This window comes from Eucyclogobius newberryi, unplaced genomic scaffold (assembly GCF_026437365.1).
Source record: "Eucyclogobius newberryi isolate DKJ021-1_F unplaced genomic scaffold, fEucNew1.0.hap1 SCAF_1, whole genome shotgun sequence".
NCBI lineage: Eukaryota > Metazoa > Chordata > Actinopteri > Gobiiformes > Gobiidae > Eucyclogobius > Eucyclogobius newberryi.
The window spans coordinates 19291350-19309908 of NW_027315723.1; the positions used below are offsets into that span (position 1 = coordinate 19291350).

Consider the following 18559-nt stretch of genomic DNA (forward strand, 5'->3'; position numbering starts at 1 on the left):
GGTGCTCTTTTGGCTTGTGATTTTATTTATTTATTATCATCCATCTTCCGCTTATCAGGGGCCAGATTGTAGGGGCAGCAGTCTAATCAAGCACTCCCAGACACTCCCTGCAGCTCCTCCAGGGGGATCCTGAGGCGTTCATAGGCCAGCCGAGAGACATAATCCCTCCAATCCCTCTCCCTCAGCTAGCTTCTCTCGACGTGGAAGAGCAGCGGCTTTACTCTGAGCTCCTCTCATGTGACTGAGCTCCTCACCCTATCTCTAAGGGAGCGCCCAGCCACCCTGTGGAGGGAATACATTTCGCTTGTATCCACGATCTTGTCCTTTCGGTCATTACCCAAAGTTAATGACCTGGTGAGGGTAGGAACGTACTAGTAGTACTAGTACTAGTAGTACTAGTAGTAGTTTTAGTATTATTATAAGTAGCATTATTATTAAAACGATAAATCTAATAGGATAGCCTAATGGTAATTTTATTTGAGAAAAAAATCAGGAAAATAAGCCTTTATTTGTCCACACAATGGGGACATTTCAGTGTTGCAACACAAGTAGGTACGAAGTAAAAGAACAGATAACTTATAGAAAGCTTAAAAAAAAAAAAAAAACACTTACTAGAAAGTGGCATTGCAGCATTTTGATTATTCAATAGAATATCCATAATTCTGCTCTTTGCCTATTCAATAATTGTAGACCCAAGCAATATTATTCCTATTCTGAATTATTGTTATTGGTCTTACAACAATTATAATTTATACATTTTCATCATCATCATCATCATCATCATCATCATCATCATCATCATCATCATCATCATCATCACATAAAATGCAAAGGATATGGTAATTTTCATTGGCTAGTATACCAATTATGACGTCACTCATGTCGTCTTCTCCTGCACAAGTCATTATTTCCATAGTCTGTCCCGGATGCAAGGAAGGTCAAAGTAATTGTACAAATTTAAATATCGAAGTATACCATTTGAAACATGGGACGTGTTAAAAAAGGGAAAAGACCGAAGCATAACCACCTCTGGGAAGAAGCAGGAGGGAGAGATGCATTGATAAATACATTCTGTCATGGTCACCGTCTGTCTGGTGATGTATGGTTTGTCTAGTTTTACTCACTGTGTTTCTGTCTCTGCTGCTCTTCGTTTCCCCCCTCCCTTCTTGTTCTCCTCCCTGGTTACCGCCCCTTTGTCTCTCAGGCTCCTCACACCTGTGAGTGGGTTCACAGCTGTATCTGATTGCTAATCACTGCGTGTAGTATATTAGTGTGGGTTTTCCTTTGTTCTGGGCGAGATTGTCTGTTATTGCCCTGTTAGTCCCAGCATTCGAGCGTTCTTGATCCTGATTACCTTTTGACTTTTGACTCTTGACTCTTGACTCTTGACTCTTGACTCTTGACTCTTGACTCTTGACTCTTGACTCTTGACTCTTGACTCTTGACTCTTGACTCTTGACTCTTGACTCTGATTCCTGCCTGTCCCTCGTGATACCTGTTTGCCGCCGTCGACCCTGGACCGTCCTGAGACTACCCTCTTCGCCTATCCCCTGTTAACGCTGTCTTGCCTGTGTACTGAACCTGGAATGGACCTGACTACGCCTCTCGTCTACCCTCCGACACCGCGGTTGCTGGCGCTGCCCACCGCTGGAAAGATCTTTTGTGTCGTTACTCTTGACCTAGAGTTTTAGTAGTTTTCTGTTCATATCTCATTAAAGACTCTTTATTCATTGCCTGTTTCCAGCCCTGTAAATTGGCTCCGTTCTGCCGTTCGTGACACATTCAAGGATAGCGGGTTTAGTGGTGTAATTACACCTGGAAAATGGTCCGCCATTACGCATGTGGTTTTCGCAGACAATAAACCTAATTTAGAATTTTTTTTTAAAACAATTTGGATGGAAAACAGAAGAGGAATCCGAGAATAAGTTCAACGAGGTAGGTTTCTTAATCAAATTATATCAATTAATTATTTCAAAGGCTATTCTGAAAGTTATACGGGGGAAGCCTAGTGATAACTTCTTTAAAGTTTAGATTGATAAATGTTTTTACCAGTAGTGGCTCAGCCGTTTTAGAAGCTGTGCCACGGCTTTTGTAAACTTATTATTCTCTTATTTTTTTTTATTTTTTTTTACATCGTTTTGACCATCTCCATGCGCATTCAGCACACCGGTGGATTTCCACGGTGACGGGTCCAGTAGCCTAAATAATCAGGCCTAATTATTTGATAATTGTGCTCTTGGCACAGGGACCTGGCATGCTGGGTAGTATTGTCTTTCATTTGAGGCCTAAATTGGCCTTGGCCTATTTCGGCAGGCCTGAACTAGACATCGGGAGTACTGGTGGGGTGGTGTACTTTTGGGGCGGTCACTGTCAGACCTACGCAGCACGCTAAATCCAGATGCCACGCTCATGGATCTATTAAAATATCACGCTTTAACAACCCTTTCTCAATCTGCGTTCTCTTCCTCACGGCAAACAGAGCGTGGACTCAAATTGACTAGCGTAGACTCGCGCATCGTGCTGACATCATCTCAGCAAAGGACAGTGCCGCCATTCCCATTACGCACATAACGCGCAGTGCGTAGGTCATCCACCTGACGCGGCAGTTTAGATTGAATTACAGAATAGGCTATGCATGCAGCAGCTGCACTGTTCCTTTTGCATACAAACTGGCAGGCTACTGTTGGCCTATTCTGTCTTTAGTTCTAAATCAATCCAATACTTGATTTGCTCCCCTCTCTCTCCAAATTGGAGATGTGCACGGGCAGCTCCGCAAGCCACAGTTTAAACAGACAGAGAGATCAGGGGCATTGCTAGAAACAATGTTGGTCCAAATACATATTCTACAAACTACAAGTATCAATACAGTCTTTAGATGATGAAAATTGGCCTCATATTCTAACAGAAACCACGAAAACAAGACGTGCAATGCCTCCAGCTGGTGCGGCAAACCGCGGAGCTGACACCGCGCCTGCGCAAAGAAGAAAACTTCTTGGTTAAGCACCCCAAGATGCCACGTAGGATTGTCATCTATTCAATATTTACCAAATTAAATTGATAAAAAAACAACTTCAGAAGTAGTTATCTTAAGTTTAGATTATAGACATCAAACCCCTAGTACATTTTACACGTTGTGGGTAGGGTGCAAGGGGGCACCACTGAGCATTTTTGCAAAGGGAACCCAAATGGCTAGCAAGTTATCATTCTACATTTTTTGTTTTGTTTTTTGATTGATTACACAAGTGGAGGCAAAAACAAACAAAGAGGACCCAGAGCCACAGTCTCCAGAGCCACAGTCTCCAGAGCCACAGCCTCCAGAGCCACAGCCTCCAGAGCCACAGCCTCCAGAGCCACAGCCTCCAGAGCCACAGCCTCCAGAGCCACAGCCTCCAGAGCCACAGCCTCCAGAGCCACAGCCTCCAGAGCCACAGTCATCTTTGCCCCATCAGCAAAAATCCAAAAAGAAAATGAGACTCTGCAACGTGGGGCCACAAAAATTCAAAATATATATTGGCAAAAAACAGTGAAATACAATAAAACCAAATTGTGGGGAAAACAAATTGAGAGCCCCATGGACAAGTATATTTTACAACGAATTTGTAAAAATGAGTCCAAGTTGCCCACTTAAATTTACTTATCAACATCTCCGCAAAAAAGACAGTCGAAAACAAAAAAGCGTTCTTTTCTGCTACAGCAATTTGTACATTTAACAACTGTAAGGCAAGCTATCACTTCACCAGGGCTCATGAACCGTCTTCCAGATTGAAAGCAGTAGCTTTCAGGGTCACAAGAAGGGGCAAAAAACAACACAAATTCCGACCTGCAAAATATACCAGGCGTGGAGCAATTGCCAAAGCTATAAAAAATGGAATAAGTAATTATTATTATTCACAACTCAAAAACACACCGAGACGAAATATTTGCTGGCAATGTGACAAAAAGTCTGACAAAAGATGTCCTTAAGACAATCAGTTCTGAGTTTAGAAAAACAAGGCGCCTTCATGCCGATTCACTTTTGGAATTAATGCTAACATACAAAATCATAAGAGTGGGAGTTACCCCACTTCAAAAGGTTATCTGTCCCGGTTGCAAATCGAGCCACTTTCAATTCACCTGGAGACTGAGGCCGGAATGAAAATACTGACGGAGCATCTAAAAAGAGGGAAGGTGGCTTTATATCTGGATGCAACTGGTGGTGTCGTGAAAAAAAATGGAACAAAGTAAACGCATTTCATATTATGCTTTGGTTTTGCCAGGGATGGGAAAAAATAAACCCCCCACCGGTGACAGAGATGATCAAATAATCACGCCATCCCGTCCATCACAAACTGGCTCATGGAGTTCCAAAGGCATCTCTCTTTCATAAGTAAAATAAGCCAAATAGAAACCGATTTCAGTTGGGCACAAATCCATAGCGTGTTGCTTGCCTTAAACAAAGAAAATATTAACAGTATATTATATTATCATTCACCGTAGTTCATCTTTGTGCCGCCCATATAATAAAAGCTGTTAGCCAGGCCATAGGCTTAAAAACAAAAGACAAGGCCATGAAGGAGTTTGTCCTGTACCGTTTTTCTGCTCTCAAACACTACGAGCCTGGAGAGAGCACTCAACATTTTTAAAACACGTGTTTTATCTTCATTTCTGAAGAAGAGAACAGCAGGGTCAAACAGAGTCGAAGGGTCTTGGATGGTTTCATCTTACGTCATAAAATGGAGCCAATACTCGAGAGATGCTCAGCGGATGAAGTCACAAAAGGGGGGACGCAAAAAAATATTGTGGCTGATTCCCCTTTACCGCAGCGTTTGCCCTTCAAAGAGAATAGGCTCTGTGTGACATACTCTGAGGAAAAAACAGGCAGGGCAAATGGGTAATTTTGCCCGGGTGTGGTTGAGGTGCTCCTGAAACGGTATATGGGACTATTCCCTCTGTGGAGTGGCATTTTACGGGGGACCTAAAACGATATACTGGCTCCGATGCATTGACTACTGTGACAAAAAAAAAAAAAGACACCAACTGTCACATTGAACTGTGGTTTGGACTGGTCAAAAATTCCATTCTTCAACAGAAACTACATTTGAGACCAGGTGATTTCATTAGGGTCTTGTTCACATTTCTGCAGGGACAGTATGTTGAGCACATCAACGAGAACAACTTCCCATTGAAAATGTTGTACACATCCAGTAGAGCGGTTAGGCCAAAGGATGATCACCAGGAGGCGTGGAACAAGAGAATACGTTCAACTACTACCTCCAAGTCAAAATATTTTAACCCTCCAACAACACTGCCAAGGCCAAAGAAAAAAAATAATGCAGAGAAACAAAAAGATGGAGAAAAAGGTAACGTTCACATCTTTAAGAATATGTTTGTTTTATTCTATAGTGACAGCTCATCTCTTTGTATAATGTATACTATTCAGTGCAGTATTAAGGCTACTTTAAAATGTTCCACAGGTGGCTTCATTATGGGGAAGGCCGCAGACAGAAATGGCATGTGCCATTGCGGCACAAAATCCTGGGAGTAACATACTCATCAGTCACTTTGATTTGAATACACTGAAACCCCATGAACGGCTTAATGGAGAGGTAACAGCAAGCAGTCCAAAAAATAAAAAAAGGCCTTTGTTTATTAAATAACCTTTTCCTCTCAGGTGATTGAAGGTATCATACATCATGCTGCCAACCATGAAAAAGTCCTGAACATTTTTTTTTTACTATACAGCTATGGAAAGACGGGTGTAAAGACATGTTATAGACTGTACGTGTGTTTTTCTTATGTTACACATAACTCCTGTAGATACAGAGAGATGGTAACCGAGAGTGAGGAACAGCAAAGAGAGAGATATTAAGTGAGATGTTTAAAAGACCATTATTGTGACCAATATTTGACACACCCATTTGCAAAAAAAGGTCAAAAAATAAACTACTCCTCCCACAGTCAAGCAAAGCCCCAGCGGTTCTCAATAATCGACTCATCCCCGTTCATTGAGTAAAGCCCAAACTTAACCCCATACTGATCCAGCTCTGTGTCTGAACCCTCCACCCCCGTTCAGATCCACCGCTATCTTGGCCTGTCCCAACCTGAAGCTCACCCCTTTTTCCTAGTCCTGTAAGAGTTACCACCCCTTCGGTTTGCATTTGTCTGCCCGTGTATGGATTGGTTTCCTTCTCATGCTCCATCTTCCCACATCAACAGAAAATATGTACAATATGTAAATTTTTTCAAGTGCAGGTAGTCCTGACTAAGCCGAGCTCAAGATCTGGAGATGTGTCCCCCAGTGGCATTGAAGGATGGGTCAAATGCCCAGATATCACTACGGGGAGACCAAAACAGTGAACACCTATTCGAAAGGCCCTGAACATCTTTGACTACCTGAGCCTTGACGGTCCCCGAGATCCTCAGAGCCCGAGATGGTTCATATAGCACCAACATGTCCAAGATGTACTGAGCCCAGTTGTTTTTGAGACTGTCACTGCCCAGGAAAACCCTCAAGAGAGAGGGGGTGGAAGAGAGAAACCGAAGGGAGAGAAAGAAAGAGGAAAGGGGAAGGGAACGAGGCTATGAAGAAAGAGCGAGGGGGAGGAAGTGAGGCAGCGAGAGAAGAATGACTAAATGTTTTTTATTTGCAGGTAAAACTGACCAAGTATGATGCCATCCTTTCACCTGTGCTTGTTAATGACAACCATTGGAACCTACTGGTTTGTTTTTGACAAAATGTGTAATGTTCACCCAATATTGCACTAAAATACAACAATAGAATAATGCCGTGTTCTTTCAGTTCATTCATGCTGGAAACGGGACAGTATATTTAATTGACCCCGCCAAAAATGCTTTGGATATGGAGTCTTCAAGTCAGGCAGCAGAGAAATTGAAGTATGTACATAAGTTGATTGACATTACATGGGAAATGTAAAACTTTAAATAAAATGTGTGCACAGGGTATATCTCAATCTGAGACACCATCACCAGAAACAAGAGTGGAGAAACATTAACTGGAAGGGTGGGACACTACAACACCCTTTGCAGAAGGATGGATTCAGCTGTGGTGTAATAGTGGCTAAGGTATCATGTATTATATGGGGCATGGGAGATATAAAGGGCACTTGTTTAGACAGGGTCAACTGCGAGAATAATCCTAAAAAATTCTGTAATTTGCATTTATCATAGAGCACTGTCTCTTTACATTTATTACCTCAAACTCCTACTTTTTTGGGAAGTGAAGGGAAGTTTATTTGTAGAACACATTTCATACACAATGCCATTCAAAGTGGTTCACACAACAGGAAAAATGCATTAAAATCACAACGAAATTAAAGAAAACACAAAACAGTTTAAGAAATAAAAGAGAAGAGTGCAAATAAAAAAAATCCTCTCAGTCATATGCACAGCCAAACAAAACTGTTTTTAGCTTAGATTCTGCTCTGACAATGTTGAAAATCTTTCTCACATCTTCAGGAAGACTATTCCAGATTTTAGCTGCATAAAACTGAAACACAAATTCCCCATGTTTAGTCCTGACTCTGGCACCAGCAGGAGGCCGGTCCATGTTTAGTCCTGACTCTGGCACCAGCAGGAGGCCGGTCCATGTTTAGTCCTGACTCTGGCACCAGCAGGAGGCCGGTCCATGTTTAGTCCTGACTCTGGCACCAGCAGGAGGCCGGTCCATGTTTAGTCCTGACTCTGGCACCAACAGGAGGCCGGTCCATGTTTAGTCCTGACTCTGGCACCAACAGGAGGCCGGTCCATGTTTAGTCCTGACTCTGGCACCAGCAGGAGGCCGGTCCATGTTTAGTCCTGACTCTGACACCAGCAGGAGGCCGGTCCATGTTTAGTCCTGACTCTGGCACCAGCAGGAGGCCGGTCCATGTTTAGTCCTGACTCTGGCACCAGCAGGAGGCCAGTCCATGTTTAGTCCTGACTCTGGCACCAGCAGGAGGCCGGTCCATGTTTAGTCCTGACTCTGGCACCAGCAGGAGGCCGGTCCATGTTTAGTCCTGACTCTGACACCAGCAGGAGGCCGGTCCATGTTTAGTACTGACTCTGGCACCAGCAGGAGGCCGGTCCATGTTTAGTCCTGACTCTGGCACCAGCAGGAGGCCAGTCCATGTTTAGTCCTGACTCTGGGCACCAGCAGGAGGCCCGAGGTCCTCAGAGTCCGATCTGGTTCATATGGAACTAACATGTCCGAGATGTACTTTGGTGCTAGGCCATGGAGAGACTTGTACACAAGCAGAGCTGCTTTAAAGTCTATTCTCTGAGCCACAGGGAGCCAGTGCAGAGACCTGAGAACAGGACTAATGTGATCATACTTCCTGGTTCTAGTCAGGACCCGAGCAGCAGCGTTCTGGATGTACTGCAGCTGTTTTACAGCTCGTTTGGAGAGGCCAGTGAGCAGGCCGTTACAGTAGTCTAATCTACTGGAGACAAACGCATGGATAAGTCTGTCCAAATCTGGTTTAGACACAATAGTTTTGATTTTGGCAATGTTTTTTTTAAAAAAAAGATACTGATTGAATTGACATGGCTTTTAAAATTCAAGTCTGAGTCCATTATTACCCCCAGGTTTGTAGGTTTTAGAGAGAGACTCTGGAAGTGACCGCTAACACTTTCTCTTTGTTTCTTTGGGCCAAAGACGATGATTTCAGTCTTGTCTGAATTCAGCAGGAGAAAGTGGTTTTGCATCCACACACTGATCTGTTGCACCAGCAGGAGACCGGTCCACACACTGATCTGTTGGATGCAGTGACAGAGTGAATCCACTGGCCCACATTCACCTGCCGACAGTGAAACAGATGTTGTCTGCAAAGTAACCAGACTGTGCTCATATCTGTATTGTATTTAACTGACCATGCTGTCCTCAATAAGGTGCTCACACCTCCACTTTGGGCCCTTTGGTTAAAAATAGGTCAAAAAAAAAAAAAGGTCTATATTAGGACCCAGAATTTTCTCTTTCAGAATCAGAAAGAGGCTTATTGACATTATGAATTAACAGGATTCACTATTATTGTATCGCATATTGTAATTTTCTTTGTAAATGTATTTTTAGATGGCAAAGCAGATAATGCAGGCTTTACCGGCGATCCAACATCGAGTTCTCTACTACGAGAGGTAGTATGTACAAAGAGAGAAAGGCATTGGCTGGTGACCTCTTGCAGGGTTCAGGTCAGTAGTATGCAAAGTTAAACATTTTTTGTACAGTAAACTAATAAGACTAAAACTACTTTTTAGTAGCATTTAAACAGAATTCTACAAAAGAATCATTTCAAAATGTTATTCTGCTGGACACTTTTTCTTTAAATGTTGCAAACACATAAATATTGTACATTTCATCCAGTGCAATTTTAGTCTAATGTACTTTCAGGGATTATCAGAATCAGAAAAAGGTTTATTGCCATTGTAAATGGACAAATTAAAAGGCCAGGAACTTTTGGTGATTTTGGTGCAACATACAACCAACAATAATACAAACAGGATGTATAAAATTAAATTTAATACAAGATAAAAAAGACTTACTATGTACACAAGATTTACAGTTGACTTTACACGTAGTGCAGAAAGTGAAGTGCAGTGAGTGATTAAATCATGGTTAAAGTGACAGTGTTCAAGAAGTGTTCATGAGTCCAACAACAGAGGGAAAGAAACTTATTGTGGCGGGAGGTTCTGGTCCGGATGGACCGTAGCCTCCTGCCTGAGGGGAGTGGCCTCCTGCCTAAGGACTACTCAAATAGTCCAGGGTTAGAAGGGTCGGCGGTGATCCGACCTGCTCGTCCCAGAGCCCTGAAGACGTACAAGTCCTGCAGAGATGTCAGCGGCAGAAGGAGCAGCAGTTTGTGTACAGGGAGAAGAGCAGTGGAAAAAGGTACAGAGTGTTATGAGAGGCTGAGCCCAAATGATCCTATGGAGAAGCTATGTCGTCAGGGGCTTGAAGCCCCCAGTAAGGTCACCGAACGCAAAGAGGTCCTGGGTGCCGGGTCAGACCAAGAGTGGCTCAAGAAGCCCTTTATGATGACAATAACAATGAAAGGCCTGTTATATCGCCCAGATTGGAATTGAAAAAGTGTGTGCGTGATACCTGGAGACTCAATCTACTATAATCACTTAGCTTTTACTTTCCAGGTTACCTGATCTAGGAGCTATTGAAAAGAATCCTTGTTTTTTGAAGAAAAATATTCTTTAAAAATCTACTAGGGTTATTTTTTTAGCCCAAAAGGACTATGGCAGCTAGGATTAGCAACTTGGATTCATGCTCAATGTTACACACACACACACACACACACACACACACACACACACACACACACACACACACACACACACACACACACACACACACACACACACACACACACACACACACACACACACACACACACACACACACACACACACACACACACACACACACACACACACACACACACACACACACACACACACACACACACACACACACACACACACACACACACACACACACACACACACACACACACACACACACACACACACACACACACACACACACACACACACACACACACACACACACACACACACACACACACACACACACACACACACACACACACACACACACACACACACACACACACACACACACACACACACACACACACACACACACACACACACACACACACACACACACACACACACACACACACACACACACACACACACACACACACACACACACACACACACACACACACACACACACACACGCGGGGCACACTCAGAGGAAGCTCCCGCTCTAGTTGCGGAGGCGAATGTCCAACGTGAATCTAACTTCACCGCAGTCAATACGGGAACAGAACAGGAACGAAACTGGAACAACGTAGGAACAAAACAGGCGCAAAACAGCGCGGCAAAATAGGAACAAAACAAAAAAGGAACACAGCAGAGGGGGGCGTGCCCAAGCCGCTGCAGACCACCACGAGACCTGGAATATTACCGGTGAAATTACTACCTTCAATCGAAAACAAATACACGGCACACACCGAGGGTGATTGACGGAGTAGCGCACGATACTTTCTTAGCTGCACCAAACTGAGTGGACAGGCGCGCGCATCGTTGGCCAGCTGCCAGCCGCACAACAGCGCCTTCGCCACGATCTGCGGCGCGTAGTCACGCCCAAGGCAACCGGGTGTATCTGATCAGTGTATCTAGGGCAAACCGGGATTTAGGAGCGTTGAGACTGAATGACTGAGGAGAATTGGGCGTTCATTACCTGCGAGGTGATTCAACAGAGCCCCGGACTGGATTATGGGTGCCTGTGGCACTGCAGCGGCGAATTTAATTCATGAATTTGTGAAATGAACGAGTCGAAACCGCGGGATTGTCATTACCTGGAATGGAGGACGGAGTGGCCAACAACCAAGGCCCGGAAGAGCGTGTGGGTGAAACGAGAGGCGGATGAGGAGGGCGCGCTTAAATAGTCTGCTTGAGCTCAGCGCCACGGAGCGGCAGGTAAGTGCACCCTCAGCACAGGCCTCCACAGCCCATCTTGCCACATGAGGGTAAAAGGTTGTCTCGATTTGGGAACGGAATGAGAGAGGAAAGTGAGTCTATTTGTGTGACTTTTTTGGTGAGTCATTACCTGCAAAGATATACCTGGATCATGTAAGCTATCCAGTTCGGGCCTTTGAAAGAGCTCCACTCCGGTGTCACTCCTGTCAGGAATATGGACATGTGGCTGCATTGTGTAGAAGGAAGAGAAGATGTGCCAGATGTAGAGAGAATGATTGTGAATTTGAGAAATGTGCGGAAGAGGAAAGTGTTATAAAGTGTTTGCATTGCAACGGGAATCATCGTGTGGGAACTATGAGCTGCCCGAGGAGGAAACTGGAGGGAAAAGTGTGTAAAGTGAGGACTGAAAACAAGCTGACATATGCTGAAGCTGTAAAGAAAGTTAAGGAAGGTGTGGAAAATGTTGAAGAAACAAGGCAAGGCAAGGCAAGTTTATTTGTAGAGCACATTTCATACACAAGGCAATTCAAAGTGCTTCACAGCAGGAAAAATGCATTCAAATCACAAAGAAATTACAGAAACAGAAATACAATAAAATTGAATAGATCAAAAATTATCAATCCAACTGATTTTCTAAACTAATAAAATCACAAACAAAAGAGAAGAGTGCAAAGAAAAAATCCTTTCAGTCATATGCGCAGCTAAACAAAACTGTTTTTAGCTTAGATTTGAACATTGTCAGAGTAGAAGCCTGTCTCACATCTTCAGGAAGAATGTTCCAGATTTTAGCTGCATAAAACTGAAACGCAGATTCCCCATGTTTTGTCCTGACTCTGGGCACCAGCAGGAGGCTGGCCCCTGAGGTCCTCAGAGTCCGAGATGGTTCATATGGCACTAACATATCCAAGATGTACTTTGGTGCTAGGCCATGGAGAGACTTGTACACAAGCAGAGCTGCTTTAAAGTCTATTCTCTGAGCCACAGGGAGCCAGTGCAGAGACCTGAGAACAGGACTAATGTGATCATACTTCCTGGTTCTGGTCAGGACCCGAGCAGCAGCGTTCTGGATGTACTGCAGCTGTTTTACAGCTCGTTTGGAGAGACCAGTGAGCAGGCCGTTACAGTAGTCTAATCTACTGGAGACAAACGCGTGGATAAGTCTCTCTAAATCTGGTTTTGACACTATATTTTTGATTTTGGCAATGTTTTTTAGATGGTAAAAAGCTGCTGATGTTATTGATTTGACGTGGCAATTAAAGTTCAAGTCTGAGTCCATTATTACCCCCAGATTTCTAATTTGGTTTGTAGGTTTTAGAGCGAGACTCTGGAGGTGACCGCTAACACTTTCTCTTTGTTTCTGTGGGCCAAAAACGATTATTTCAGCCTTGTCTGAGTTCAGCTGGAGAAAGTTGTTTTGCATCCACACACTGATCTGTTGGATGCAGTGACAGAGTGAATCTACTGGTCCATAGTCACCCTACAGATAGTGAAACATAGATCTGAGTGTCGTCTGCATAATTGTGATAGGACACATTTTCACTGCGTATCAACTGACCCAACGGCAGCATGTAGAGGTTGAACAGAAGGGGACCCAGGACTGACCCTTGGGGCACTCCACAGGTCAGGGTCATGTGGTCTGAGACACAGCTACCAATTTCAACAAAGTACTTCCTGTCTTCCAGATAGGACCTTAACCAGTTTAGGGCAGTGCCAGTGATGCCTACCCAGTCCTCTAGTCTCTCTAAGAGGATCCCATGATCAACAGTGTCAAAAGCAGCACTCAGATCTAACAGAATTAAGACTGAGGCTTTGCCCGTGTCAGTGTTCAGGCGGATGTCATTTGTCACCTTGACAAGAGCAGTCTCAGTGCTGTGATGAGGTCTAAAACCAGACTGAAAAACATCAAATGAGTTGTTTATTAAGAGGAAATCTGTGAGCTGTTGGTAAACAACCTTTTTCAACGACTTTGCCCCAAAATGGCAGATTAGAGATGGGCCGGTAATGACTCAGTACTGCGGCATCAAGACTGCTCTTCTTTAGGAGAGGCTTTATGACCGCAGTTTTCAAAGACATTGGGAATGTTCCAGATTGAAGCGACATGTTAACTATGTGAGTGAATGGTGCTAACAAACTGTTCAGCACAGACTTTAGAAATCTGGTGGGTAACACATCAAGGCAGCATGTAGATGAACTCAGACTGGTGATGATCTCATGGACAGTTTTGTCAGTTACTGGTGCAAAGTGAGTTAGCTCTAAGTGTCTTGGTGGTTTTAGGGTAATTTTTTGCATTGTGGGATTTATAGCATTTTTAATGCCCTGAACTTTGTCATTAAAGAATAATGCAAACTCATTACACTTGGATGTGGAAATGAGTTCTAACGGCAGCTGAGCTGGAGGGTTTGTTAATCTGTTTACTGTGGCAAACAGGACACGCGAGTTGTTACTGCAGCTTCCAATTATTTCAGAAAAATATCTTTCCCTAGTTCTACATAAGATTAGGTTGTACATGTTCAGCTTTTCTTTGTAAATCTCTTTTTGAACCTGGAGCTTTGACTTGCGCCATTTCCGTTCGGCCCTGCGGCACTCCCTTTTCTGTGCCCTGACCGAATCATCATTTCTCCACGGCGCCTTCTGCTTATTTTTAACCATTTTAGCCTTTATAGGGGCGATGGTGTCCAGAACATTCAAAACACTAGATGTAACAGAGTTCAACAAATCATTTACATTAGAACATGAGACATTTTCAAAGTTTATCATTTCCATAAACAGTGCACCTGTGCCATCACTTATGTGTCTCCTCTGAACAACTGCAGGACCAACCGGAGGTTTGGGAGAAACAGACAGGTCAAAGAAGACACAGAAATGATCAGACAGAGCAACATCGATCACATTAACATTTGAAATATTTACCCCCTTTGTAATTATGAGATCTAGAGTGTGTCCTTTGCTGTGGGTGGGGCCTCTCACATGCTGAGTAAGACTGAAGGTTTCAAGGACAGCATCAAGCTCTTTAGCGTTTCTGTCACAAATATTATCAACATGCACATTGAAATCACCTGTAATGACCAAACCATCAAAGTCTGTGCATATGACTGAAAGCATCTCAGTAAAATCATCAATAAAACTTTGGCAGTGCTGGGGAGGCTTGTATAAAACAATGAAGAGAATGGATGGAGACCGTTTTAGCTCCATTTTAAAGGATACATACTCAAATGATGAAAACACCCCAAAAGACAACCTGCGGGTAATTATTTCATCTCTAAAGACAGCACAGACTCCACCCCCTTTTTTGTTTTCTCGTGTTTCAGATTCAAACTTAAAGTTGGGTGGAGCAGATTCTATCAGAACTACATTTCCTGTGTTTTTGTCAAGCCATGTTTCAGTTAAAAACATAAAATCAAGATTATAAGAAGAAATAAAATTATTAATTAAGAGAGATTTGTTACATAAGGAGCTGACATTTAGCACAGCAAGTTTCAGACTAGTTTCAGTGAGACTGGGCTTTATCTTTTCACAGGGAATATGAATCACATTTCTCAGATTGGGCCTGACTCGCATTTTGTTTTTCCATCTTTGTGATGATGTGACTACAGAAATAGCACTAGGGGGGGCTCTTTTTACATAGGGCCCCGGGTTTGTTTGATTTTTAATGTGGCAATAGGTCCCGGCAACGCTGAGACCCAGTGCATCCTAGCTATGGGAGATACCAGGTGAAAGGCGAGGTTGGATGGGTGGTGGGGCTTTTGTAGCCAAGGAGAGTTTGGGACCAGGTGAGAGGCGAGGGGGGATGGGTGGTGGGGCTTTTGTTGGTGTAGTCGGCTTGTGTGACATAGCCCTTGCTATATTGGGCGTGAGTGGAGCCATCTTAATGCCTGATTTGATCAGACTTTCAAAATGGCTGGAAAGGCCCATGGGTGAGAGTGGAGATGAGAAGGAGAATGATGAATCTTTAGTGGGAGTAGATGTTGCAGGGGGAACCCAGGGCTGGTGTGAAGGCAGAGGCAATGACAGGGATGTTGTTGGGCTTGTCACCGATGGGTCCAAGGCCTTTGAAGATTGTTCCTTTGCTGGAGGCGGTGGAGGTGAATGTGGAGCAGCTGGAGCTGAATCCTTTGCTGGTGGTGGTGGAGCAGCTGCTGATGAATCCTTTGGTGGAGGCTGAGGTTGTGGTGCTTTTGATGTTGAAACATTGGCTCGGTCTCTGGCTGAGGGAGCAGGAATTCTTCTCTCATTCCTCTCTTCTCTAACTATCTGCTCAGGACCCTGTCCAGGCCCAGTCCAATGCCTCAGAGCGTGGAGCAGGTTCTCTGTCAGCACCCTCACTCCACCTCTGCATAGGTGGGGGCCATTTCTCTTAAACAGGTCCTCTCGTTTCCAGAATAGATAGAAGCAGAAGAAACAAAAGTGTGCAAAGATTCCATCTCTGTGGATAAAAAAAAACATTTTTGGCCTTCATTGTTATGGTCATAAATTGTGCATGTGGACTTCAGGGAAGGTCGGAACGAATAAATGTAATTCTTGAAGCAGCGAGGACTTTTTTGGACGTTAAAGATGTCACCGGGGAAGAACTGCACCAGATGTTAAGGGAAGGGGCTGCACATACTACGGAATAAGGACTCTTTATGATGGACTGGGTGAGCCCTGTGTATAGACATAGGATCAAGTAAGATGCAAACAGTAGATGGTGGAAATGCACCAAAATGATGAGTGCCACTCGCCATCAAACAAAACGAAGAAGAAGAAGTTTGAGGAAGTGAACAACAGCCGTATTTGTTGCTGGAAAGATTTCCACTGAACTTAGTGCCACTCCTGCATTTAACCCGCTCTCCTGCTTCACCACAGATTTTCACTAGTTTATTTTTAGGAGCGTTCTTGTTAAATAAAAGACAAGGTCATATTATTACATTGTTTTCTATAAATTGAGATGGGAATGTTTGGACTGAGTTTGTTCCTCAGAATTAATTCGCTGTGTCTCAGTAAAATATTCAAATTTGAGTAAAAGAACAGAAAAGATGTGAAGGCATTAAACATCCAAACTCTCTCTATGTCTGTGGTTCTTTCATGTTGCTCTTGTTTGTACGTTGTAAAGTCATGTGACTGGGGGTGCTAGAGCTTTATTATCTGTACATTTTATTCATTTATAATTATATTAAAACAATATATCCATATTTTTTCTTAGAAACAAGTTGGTGTAATTTCTTATTTACAGAGCCCTGCAGAGGGCCTAAGTGAGGAAATAAATATATCTCCAGAGAAAGTATCTCAATATCCTGTGAAACTTTCTCATGATCTCAAGATGAAAATGGTTTCACCACAACTCTTTGGACGTGAAGTAAAGCGAGTGCGTCTTTTCTTTGAAACGCTTCATTAACCACAGTGAGGTTCCAATTGTGTCCCACTGCAGACAGGTGACTGCCCTGCCCTGTCTGCACAGCTGAGGAGAAGAAACAGAGGAAGGGGAGAGCACTCAGAGAGGCTCATATATGTGTGGAGCAATGAGGCTTTCTGTTGTGCCATTTCTTCATAGCTTCACACAAACCAAAGAAAGACTGTGAATGACACTAAACATTAATGTGATTTAGCCTATTTTAAACTGTAATTATTACTATTATATCAGGCTAATATGCAATTATATGGTTGCAATTTTCATTGTTTTATTTTATATCATACTTTATATCTCGAGGCTGTGGGGATGGATAAAAAAGAAAATTCCCCCAAGGAGAAAGTTTGAGAAGCAATGCCATCATAGTCTGTTTTATTTAATTTGTAAAAAGCATATTTTGTTGATTTACTTATTATTATCTTTCTCTCTTTATCTGCAGAACTACAAAACCAGAATGAGTTTCACGTGTGACCAGTGTGGACAAATGCTTCTACTTTTAAAATACACTACAGAACTCACACTGGAGAAAGACCATACAACTGTGATCAGTGTGGAAAGGAATTCAAGTCCTCCAGTGCCCTTAAAATACATACGAGGTGTCACACTGGAGAGAAGCCGTATGTGTGTGACCAGTGTAGGAAGAGGTTTGTTTCATCATCAGATCTCAAAATCCACACCAGAATACACACTGGAGAGAAGCCATACAGCTGTGAAGTATGTGAGAAGACATTTTCACAGTCAAGCCATCTAAGAAGTCACATGAGAGTTCACAACTCTAACTGAAACTAAGGTTTTCTTCTTTTGCTAGTTTGTTTTTAGTTGTTTTAATATAGTGTTGTAATAAATAAAATATACCTGAAGTTTTGTTTTATATTCTATTTGCTGGGGCTGTTTCCCTCTTGAGGGCTTGAATTGCTCTGTTTTACCCGGTCGGCTGTGCATCTCCATCTTAAGTCCACTCACCACTGGGGGAGGGGTCAGAGAAGATGTATTTGTCAGGAAAGATGATCTATCTTTGAACAGAAATGGAGACCTATTTACAGGGTTAATCAGATGCTTATAGGCAATAGATGACTCATTAAGGCAAAGAATGATTGTCTAGAACTAGAATTACATTTCACACTTGAGGGCAGAACAATGGACTTACAAATAAAACAGAAACCCATTAATGTAAGGAAAAGTACTTTACTTTACAGTCCAGTCCTCCTGCACTCTGAAGACCTGAACTCCTGCTGTGGCTATAGTTACACAGATTAGACCAGGGGTGGGCAAACTACGGCCCGCGGGCCACATCCGGCCCGTTGGGCCTTTCAATCCAGCCCGCCAAGCTTGTCCAAGTAATATTAAAATATAATTATTTTTTTTTTTTTTTTTTTGGCTGTAGGCTTTATTAGACAGTAAATGGAATGAGAAAGAAAGAAGGACATGCAGCAAATGTCGGAGTTGGGATTCGAATTCACGATACTGTAGCTGGCCGTTCATTTTACCTTTCGCCTGTAATGCCCACATTTCCCCAAGAGATGGCACTGTAACAGTGCCACTGTTCCCTCTAAGCTGCGCCTGCGCAATTGCGCACTGCTCGCACTTAGCACACAAGAACATCTAAGAAAATAAAATTCACCACAAACGGCCACCGGGGGCAATCAAGCAGGAAGCGCCAGAGTTTGACACACTGTAGAAGACTCT

The 18559-nt window shown here is 43.3% G+C and overlaps 1 pseudogene; it reads left to right on the forward strand.

Moving 5' to 3' along the window:
• LOC140363400 (uncharacterized) overlaps positions 1-17656 on the forward strand; it is a 41771-nt pseudogene extending 24115 nt beyond the window's left edge.
• The last annotated feature ends 903 nt before the right edge of the window (positions 17657-18559 follow it).